At 40.3% G+C, this 10,410-nt stretch overlaps 2 protein-coding genes across 2 annotated transcripts in view; one reads left to right on the forward strand and one right to left on the reverse strand.

Moving 5' to 3' along the window:
* GGT7 (gamma-glutamyltransferase 7) overlaps positions 1-10,410 on the reverse strand; it is a 40,176-nt gene that overhangs the window by 29,518 nt on the left and 248 nt on the right. The window lies entirely within an intron of this gene.
* The window catches only part of ACSS2 (acyl-CoA synthetase short chain family member 2), a 139,764-nt gene that overhangs the window by 20,618 nt on the left and 108,736 nt on the right, over positions 1-10,410 (forward strand). The window lies entirely within an intron of this gene.

The raw sequence follows: 10,410 nt of genomic DNA on the forward strand, positions 1-10,410 counted from the left end.
TTTAGACAATGAGCACTCATTAACTTGGCTTTTCCTGTGTGGATAATTAAGTTGAATGAACTCTTTGGCATGACTATGGAACTCGTTTAGGAAACTGTGCAATGTTCCAGGCTTTGATGCAAGAGGAAAATGTCATCTGCATATGGGAACATCTGAGGGACCTCACTATCCATGGGAAATCCATCTTCCATTTAGACTTTGTGTTGAACATGCTCCATGATTCTGGCAAACACCTTTGGTGCACAAATATCTCCCTGTTTTATACCTCTTTTGATAGTAATAATTAGAAGGTCATATAGCAAAGTGATCCCTGTTAAATCATTCAAGCATGTGTGTGTATGCACATATTTACAAGTCCCACATAAATGCTTTGGGGATTTGAAGGTCAAACTTGGTTGCTTTCAATAGCAGAAATCTAAGAGTTAACAAATCAAAACAACTGGGATTTTGTAAGCTTCAAGTTTCTTTACACCAGAATATGTAGCCTATGTCAGAAGTTGTGGTAGAAAATCACAAGGAACTTGGGAGTCAACAAGAATTTTTATATTTCATTCTTTGCCTCAATGTATCTCCCTCAAAGAGTGTGTGTTCAAGATACACAACCGCAGAATGTTTAGATTAAACAGATGCAATTTTGCACCAGGGAGCAGATTAGGAGTGTTAAAAAGGTTGAGTAATTTCCCAAATGCAATCCTCTTCCTCCTATTCTAGGCAAATTTTCCATTTGCATGTCTCTCTCAGATATGTACTAATATACTAGTTTAATGGACCTAGCTGTCACAATCTGGACAAAAAGAATTTTTCATCCAATTAGTTTTTCCCGTATGGATTTTTAGTATGATCACTTTTGAAAAATCCGAAATCTCATTGAAAAGGCCTTGTGACGTTCTAGAACTTGATGTAATCAGCCCAATGTCATCCACAAAAAAAGGAACATCTGGGGGACCTCACCATCTATAAAGAAATCTTCCATTTGAACCTTGCACACGGTATTCTCTACACCAATGGCAAACAACTTTGATAAGCATGAATTTATGTATTACTTAATATCAATAATCAAGAGGGTGATTTGGATATTGTTATCTCTGTATTTAACAAAGTATCATGCATGATATATATGGGAAGTAAAATGGATGAATTTTATTACATGAAACTACAAAGGTTTTGCACAAAGTCAATGCAACCAAAATTAAATGGAAAGCAAGAAACTGGGAATGAATTTTTATAGCAAATTTTTCTGACAAAGGACTAATTTCTCAAATATATAGAGAACTAAGTCAAATTTATAAAAAAATAAGAGCCATTTCCCAATTGATAAGTTGTCAAAGGATATGAATAGGCAGTTTTCAGAAGAAACTAAAACTATCCATAGTCATATGAAAAAATGCTCTAAAGCACTATTGATTAGACAAATGCAAATTAAAACAACCCTTAGGTACCGTCTCACATCTATCAGATTGGCTAAAATGACAGAAAAGGAAAAACACAAATGCTGGAAGGGATATGGAGAAAGAGATACTAATGTATTGTTGGTGGAGTTATGAACCATTCCAAAGAACAAATTGGAACTTTGCCCAAAGGACCATAAAACTGTGCATACCCTTTGACCCAGCAATAATACTACTAGGTCAATATCCCAAAGATATCGAAGTAAAGGGAAAAGGATCTATTTGTATAAAAAATATTTATAACAGGTCTTTTTGTGGTGGCAAAGAACTGGAAATTGAAGGGATACCCATCAATTGGGGAATGGCTGAAAAAGTGGTGGTATATGATTGTGATGGAATACTATTGTGCTCTAATAAGTCAAGAGCAGGGTTGTTTCATAAAAACCTGGGAAGACATATGAACTGATGCAAAGTGAAAGGAGCAGAACCAGGAGAACATTGCATATAGTAACAGCAATATTATACAATGACTATCTATGAATAACTTAGCCACTTTGATCAAGACAATGATCCAATATAATTCCAAAGAACCCATGATGAAAAAATACTATTTAGAGAGAGATGGAGAGAGAGAACTAATAAATTCTGAGTGCAGGTTGAAGCATACTTTTTTCAGTTTATTTTTCTTGCTTTTTTGCACTTTTTTTGGGCAACATGACTAACATGAAAATATTTTGGTGGCTTCCCATGTATAATGGATATCAGATTGATATTGCCTTCTCAATGGGCGAGGTGGGAACAGGAGAGAGGGAATTTGGAACTCAAAAATTTTTTAATTAATTTTAAAAATAAAAAATTGTAATTGGGAAATATTTAACAAAATAAATAAAAATATAATTCAAAAACAAAAACAAAGTATCATGTATGATCCTAATACATGCATGAGAGAAAGAAGTGGAAACAAACTATATGCCTATCAGTTGGAGAGTGGTTTAAAAAATGGGATATGTGAATGTAATCAATCAAAGAACTGGAAAGTAAGAGGCAGCCTATCAACTGGGGAACAGACTGAACAAATTTTGATGTATAAATGTGATGTAATGCTTTTGCGTCATATGAAATGAGGTCTAGGCTCAGAGAAACCTGTGGAGAGTTCTATAAACTGATGCAGAGTGAAATGCCTAGAAGGAGAACAATGTATCTGATAATGATATTGTAAAGACAAACAACTTTTAAAACTTTGAGAACTTTGACCAATGCCATGACCAGTCATGATTCCAGAAGGCTGATGATGAACTATGCTCCCCACTTCCTGACAGACAAATGACAGATTCACAATACAGAATTAGATACACATTTTTTGAACATGAACAATGTTGGAATTTGTTTTACTTAACTACACATATTATAAGAGGTTTTGTTGGGGGAAGTTAGATGGCAGTGAATAGAGCACTAGCCCTGGAGTCAGAAGGATCTAAGTTCAAATCTGACCTCAGGCACTCGACACAAAACTAGCCATGTGACCTTGGGCAAGTCACTTAACCCCAATTGCCCTACCTTCCCCCCTCCAAAAAGGAAAAAAAAAGTTTTGTTTTTCTTTTTTTTCTTTTAAATTGGGTGGAAGATGGGAAGGAGAGAAAGTAAAAGCTTGTTAATTAAAAAATAAAATAAACTGAATGCAATCAAGTATTATTGCTCCATAAGAAATAACAAATATTAAGAATTCAGAGAATCTTGGGAATATTCAAATGAACTGATGCAGAGTAAAATAAGCAGAGCCAAGAGAACAAATTACATGATGATGACAATAATGTGAAGGAAAACAACCCTGAAAGATTTTAGAATGCTAATCAATGCATGACCAATAATAACTTCAGAAGACTAATGAAGCATGCTTCCCACCTCTTGGCAGAGAGGTGATGGATGAGAATGAGGCACACATTTTCAGACACAGCCAGTGTTGATTTGTTTTGCTTAAGTACAATTATTTGTCAGAAGGGAAGACTTCTTTTAGGGTGGGTGGGTGGAGGGAGTTTGTGGGAAATGAAAGAGATAGAAAAAAAAAAAAGAAGAGAGCATATCCTAGAGAGACTCCTTACTGGAAGAGAGGCTTTAAGATTCTCTTAATGAGTAAAATCTTTTTTGTAATCAAGAAACAATAACACTTCATGGTAGCTTATATTTTCTCTATTTTTCAGTCAAATGTGTAATTATAAAAATGTGGTCCAAAGTAGAGAATCCTTTGGAAAAAGGATGCTCTTTTGCTTCTTATTTCCAACAAGAATATCTTTGATATGTATGTACATCATTCACATAAAGATTTTTTTAAAGAAGACAAAGTAAGCACGTGTTTGTTATGTCCTCTAAAAAGCTTTTCTTTGTGCATATTAATATCACACACGAAGCAGTGAGATGGTGCAATGAATAGAGTGCCAGGAAGACTTGAATTCAAATTTAGATTCAAACACTAACTATGTGACCCTAAACAAGTCATTTAACTTCTATTTTCATCAGTTCCCTCATCTATAAAATGAGGATTATAATAGCACCTGCTTCCCAGGGTTGTTGTGAAGTACAAATAAGATAACAATTAAAAAGTGCTTAGCATAGTGTCTGGCATATAGTAAGCAGTATATAAATGTTAGCTTTTTTTTTTTTTAAAGCAATCAGGGTTAAGTAACTTGCTCAAGGTTACACAGCCAGTTATTTCTGGGTGGATGCTAAGTGTTTGAGCCCGGGATTCGATCTCCAGGTCATCCCAACACTGGAGCTGGTGTTCTTACTCGCTGTGCTACCTGGCCACCCCAATGTTAGCTATTTTTATAATTATAAAATATGCTCTTTTTTTTTGAGACTAGGTCTCATCATGTCACCCAGGCTAAAAGTGCAGTGGCCAGTCATGGAACCCATCCAACATAAGAGCTTTAAACTGCTCCTTTTCTTGTTTTTTGCCTTTTTTTTTTTTGAGAGGGGAGGGCAGGGCAATTGGGGGAAAGTCACTTGCCCAAGGTCACATGGCTAGTTTTGTGTTAAGTGTCTGAGGCCAGATTTGAACTCAGGTCCTCCTGACTCCAGGGCCAGTGTTCTATTCACTGCATCACCTAGCTGTCCCTAAACTGCTCCTTTTCTGACCCGGGTACGTTTGCCTCTCTGTAGGCATCCTGGTGACCTCACAGTCCCAGTGACCCACCATATTGGTGCCAGACTTAATGTAGACACCTAATCAACTTGGCCCTACTATAGATCAGAACTCCTGCACTCAAGTGATCATCCAGCCTCTGCTCCCCTAGTAGAAGGGAATACAGGTATATGATACTAAGCAAGCTCTACATTATTTTTTTTCCATTCTTTTACTATCTCTCTGAGACATCTTGTTAAGGGATTCCTTGATGTGTTGCCTACAGTATAACTTTCCTTCGTGTGTGTGTGGTCTAGTCTGATTACCCTTGCCAAGTTCATTTTCCTAACAGCCATTTCTGCTTCTCGATATCATACTTCAGGGACAGAGACATTAGAGTTCAAATGTAGCTGTTCCTTTGATGTTGATGATGAAAATAGATCGGTACAGAAATGTAGACAAATTTATCCCATTTTCCATCTATTTGTTTCATCCTTGAAGGCTTTTAGGATACGGGGTTCATTTATATCTCCTGTCAGCCTTTCTATAGGAGAACAAAATTTTAAAAATCCTAATTACATTATAATTACAGCTTACATTGATAGATGGCACTTTGCAGCTCTCAAAGTGCTTTACATCTGTTCTTTCTTCGAGCCTCACAACAACCCTGTGAGAGAACTGTTCCACATATTCTTTATGCCCATCTTAGAGATGAGGAAACTGACACTTAGAAAAGGAATGTCCATAGCAGAGCCAAGATGGACACCCAAATGTCCCTATCTAAATCTCTTTACCCAGCACCACAGAGAAAAACTGTAGGGTGTAGTGGGAAGAACCCTTGGTCAAAAGTCGAGGTTCAGACACTAAATCATAATGTGACCTTGAGCAGGTTCCTTCTCCAAGAATCTCAGTTTCATCATTTATAAAATGATGAGTATATAGGTCCAAGATGAATCACAGAAGGAGAGAAGTTATGGAGAGAGAATCTGGTGGGCAGTCAGATTACCTTCTGTGTGGAAAAAGTTTGTGATGAGCACATCACAAATCTGTGTGAATTTTCTCACAGAACTGTGTGGAAAAGAAAAGTCAGGGAAAATAGAAGAGTATGGGGTGGCTAGGTGGCACAGTGAATAGAGCATTGGCCCTGGAGTCAGGGAGACCTGAGTTCAAATCTAGCCTCAGACACTTAACACAAAAAAACTAGCAGTGTGACCTTGGGCAAGTCACTTAACCCCAATTGCCCTACCTTCCCCCCTCCAAAAAGCAAAAAAAAAAAGGAAGAGTATTTTCTCCTTAGAAGTAAGGAGGCAGCTGATAATATTTCCTATTATTGAGAGAGCAACATCTTGATGGAAGCTGCCTGAAAGAGGACTTTTGTGGAAAATTGTACTGAAGCCCCTAAATGGACCAGAGCCATGGACCAGCCAAAGGGAGTTTCTACCTTCAAATCTGGGGATGCAGAATGAGTTAATAAAATCTACATCATATTTGTACTTGCATAACCAATATCAATTGTTTGCTGTTTTGGGGAGGGAGGAGGAGGGGGAGAGAAGGAGAAAATTTTGGAACACAAAATCTAACAGAAATGAATGTTGAAAACTATCATGCCATGTAATTGAAAAGATATAATACTATTAAGTAAAAAAAATCTATATCACACTGGGGGCAGACTAGGCTTACTGAGCTGTGACTGAGAACAATTAAGGGTTATTTAAAGGTACCTCTTTCAATCTTGTTCTAAATTGTGTACCATCTTGAAAATACAATAATTGTATATAACATCATATTTTTGTGTATTCATTGGTTTTGCTGATTTTTTTCTCTTCTTCCTCTTTCTTTTTAAAATTCTTTGTTAGAAGGGATCTCTGGGAGAGACAGGGGGGAAATCTAGGTGATGTCAAAACAAGATTTCCATAAAATCTATTCAAAAGAAAATATAATAATTAATGATAAGTAAATGGCATCCTCAGCTACTTTAGTAAAGAGGCTTCCTTTTCATAATGCAATGAAACATATACTTTGTTTAGCATCCATAGCTATTCAGGCACCTGAGTTCAACAAAGATTTTCTGCTTGTATCTCCTACTATTTACTGTGTCACCTTTTGAACTGTCATTACTGTGCCTTTCATCTTTAGTGGCTTGGTAAAATTAGCCCTTTATATCTGTCAATGGAAGAAGTCAGTGTTTCCATGCCTGGGTCAATATAGATAGTTTGCAGTGTATCTCTGATAGCCTTCAAAACTCTGCTTAAAATGACCCCCTCTTACGTTATCTGTGTTCCCATCTGGCACCATCACTGCATCCACTCAGGATGTGGATAGGTATATGGCATGATAGCAGCCTCTCATTTACTCACTTGGTAATATACAAAGGCTATATACAAAGTCCTATATAGGATTACAGATGTACAGAGCCCAGACCTTGCCTTGAAAGACTTTATAACCTCATCCTCCTTGATGTTTTCCTGAACATTCATGTTTCTTCACCCCAGAGCAAGGACACTGACTGGGATGCCCTCAAAGGCAGAGACTATTTCTTTCCCCTTGGACTCAGGACTCCTTGAGGGCAGGGCTATATCTTCCCTTTAGAAAAAGGGGAAACCCCTAAAGATTGGGACCCATATCTTCCCCTAGCCTATAGGGGGTATTGCCCTGGCCTCTGGGGAGCAAAGCCTGAAAACCAGAGATCTAATAACCAAGGAGACAGGTTCTGGACTAGAGTCATACTGAGAAAGCCTGAGTAGATCCTCCAATACCCAGGGTTGACACCCAAGAGGTTGCTCTCTCAATAACAGGAAATACCATTAGCTGTCTGCTTATGAAGTCTGAGAACCAGCGATCTAATAATCAAGGAGACAGGTTCTGGACTAGAGTCACACTGAGAAACCCTAAGTAGATCCCCCAATACCCAGGGTTGATACCTAAGAATTTTTTACATTAGGCCATCTATACCTCACTAATTCCTGGCCAGGAGATTTAGACTTGTTGGCTATTGTGCAAAATACATGCACTACAACTTGGCTCTCCATCCTGAAGCTCCCCTAAAGGCACCATTCTGCTTAAAGATATCAGAGCCTCTTGGGGAAACCATAATAAAAGCTCCCTAATATACAGGATAAGAGAGGTCAAAGGTTGGCGCTGAATTTCTTGCTCTGTCGTTTGGCACCACCCACATGGCTGCTTGGCTGTAAAAACCTCCTTCCTCCCTCATTCACAGAATGAGAGATTCTCAGTTAGATGGGACCTCAGAGATTCTCTAGTCCAATGCTTTCCTGAAAAATAATTTTCTCTACATCATCGCCAACAGGTGGTCCCAGGGAAAAACATTCACTTGTGAACAGCTCTAACTATTAGAATGTTCTTCCTTGGGGTGGCTAGGTGGCACAATGAATAGAGCACTAGCCCTGGAGTCAGGAGGATCTGAGTTAAATTTGATCTCAGACACTTAACAGTCATGTGACCTTGGGCAAGTCACTTAACCCCAACTGCCCTACCTTCCCCCTCCAAAAAAGCAAAAAAAAAAAAAATATTCTTCTTTTATATCAAACCTTAAATCTGCTTCTCTGCAATTTTACCAACTGTTACTACTCCTAGTTTCACCTTCTGAGAATAAGAACAGGTCTGATCCCACTTCCATGTGACAGCCCTTCAAATACTTGAAGACGATTATCATATCTCCTCTCCCACCCACTGAAGTCTTCTCTCCTCCAGGATAAACATTCTCAATTCCTTCAACAGATTTTCATATGGCCTGGTACTGAGGTCTTTTACCCATTCTAGCTGCCCTCTTGTGGATGGCCTCTAGTTTATGAATGTCCTTAAAATACAGCACCCAGAACTAAACACAGTCCCCTGGATGTGATCTGACTAGGGTAGGGGATGTTGGGACTATCACCTTTCTAGGCTGGGTGGTCATTCTGCCCCTCTCCCTCTCCACCCCCCTTTCTCTTTTGGTGAGGCAATCAGGGTTAAGTGACTTGCCCAGGGTCACAAAGTTATTGTCAAGTGTCTGAGGCCAGATTTGAACTCAGGTCTTCCTGGCCCCAGGGCCAGTGCTCTATCCACTGTACCACACATGGTGCCACCTAGCTGCCCCTACTCTGCCTCTCTTGATGCAGCTTAAAATCACATTATCTATCTTTCTGGACCATAATATTACAATGAGTTTTCAACCCATTCAACCCCCTGAAACTTTAAGGCACCGTTTTTCCACCTGAAGTTCTTCCTCCAATCCAACACATTTAGGAGGGAAGACTACTGGGAAGAATGTCTGAGTCGAGACTCAGGCACTGACTCCCAACCCTAGCCCTTTGCAGGGCTGGTACCCCAACCTCTTTCCTACAAAGCCATAAAAGGCAGGGTGGAGGGGTGACTGGTTAGACATTAGCTTCTGAAAGAAACACTAACGTCTACTGGTGGGAAAGGTGTAGACTGAGTGGGGCCATCTAACCCAGGTCTCCTGCCTAAAGGGATAAATATAGATCTGAGAGAACTGGGAAAAGTGAGGAAAGGGAGCAGGAGTAGAGAAGGTCTGGAGGTGGTGATCCAAGGGGCAGAGATAGGAATATAGGAGTCTGTAGACTCAGGATCCTGGGGACTAGAGGTGTTGTGGGCAAGGATATAAAAAACTGGGCAGTGAAGGACTGGAACTGGAAAGGTTCAGAGGGTCTTGGGTCAGAAAAGCTGAGGCTATCTAGCGACTCAAGGGGCTTGGAATTAGAAGGCTGGGGTCACGAGTCTGGACTCGGTGACAGAGGCAAGAGAATTGGGATGGAGAAGATGGGGCAGAGGTAGCTGGGATGGCAAAGCTGATGCTTGACGAGTCAGCACGGGGAAGGTTGGGACGATTCAGGCTAGAGATTCAGAGACACACAGGACTGAGGATGACGGCACTGGTGGCTAGAAAACAGAAACTGGGAGGGTTGAAACCAAGAGAACTTGAATTAGGAGGTTAAGACAGAGGAGGTTGGGATGTGGAAGTTTGTTTGAAGGGCAGGAATTGGGGAAGCTGGGACAAAGGAGAAGAGGGAAAGAGAGATCCAAAGGTCTAGAGGTAAGTGGGAAGATAGGCAAAGAGTGAAGAAACAGGAGCAGGAGGGCCCAGTGAGGATTACTGGGTAAGGATGGGAAGAACACTTGGGTACCTGGGGGTGCAAGTGGGTCCCAAAGAGAAGGCCTACTACTGGAAGGATGCCCCACAGACAGGAAGTGATGCTTTTGTTTAAGGGATCATAGGAAATGGGAGAAGGATGGAGAGAGAGCTGGACCATATGGAAAGGTAGAGGAGATCCGAGTGAGGGCTACCAGAACAGAGGGTGCCCTTCCTCTCTTCCCAGATCTCCCAGCTTCCTTGAGGTCCTCTCTATGCTATCCCACCCCCATACCCTCTTAAGTTTTGTGGCAATAGAAGAAGGCTGTCTTGTGATCAGTCCTGTGTTGGGGGATCAAGAGAGTTCAGGGATACCTGTTTCCTGCTGAACCCCAATACAGCTACTACATAGTGGAATGACTATGGGAACCCATTAGATAACTATGTTGATTTCATTAAAAATAGTGATCTGAAGAAAAAAAATATGGGAGAGAGTTTGGGGGAGAGGGTGCTAGGCTGCCCATGGAATGCTGAGGAATCCAGAGAGGAAAGAACACTCCAAGGACTTTGAGAGGTCATTGAATGCATCCCCCTGCTTTCCAGTAAGCCACTGGAGACCTATGAGAACCCAATCAATTTCCCCTTCCCTTCAAGGTACCCTATATTCCATTTCCCCCCACCTCCACGCACAACCTGCTGTCAAATTTTCCCAGACCTAATTTTCCCAAACCTTATTTTCTCCTGCTACTGTTCTGGTCCCTTCCTTCCCCCTCCCACCCCCCTGCCCTGCTCTGTCCTGGGGTAAGAGAAAAATC

Source organism: Petaurus breviceps, unplaced genomic scaffold, assembly GCF_028583685.1.
Source record: "Petaurus breviceps papuanus isolate PSGF00001 unplaced genomic scaffold, PetGlider_PUasm1.0 90994, whole genome shotgun sequence".
Classification (NCBI taxonomy): domain Eukaryota; kingdom Metazoa; phylum Chordata; class Mammalia; order Diprotodontia; family Petauridae; genus Petaurus; species Petaurus breviceps.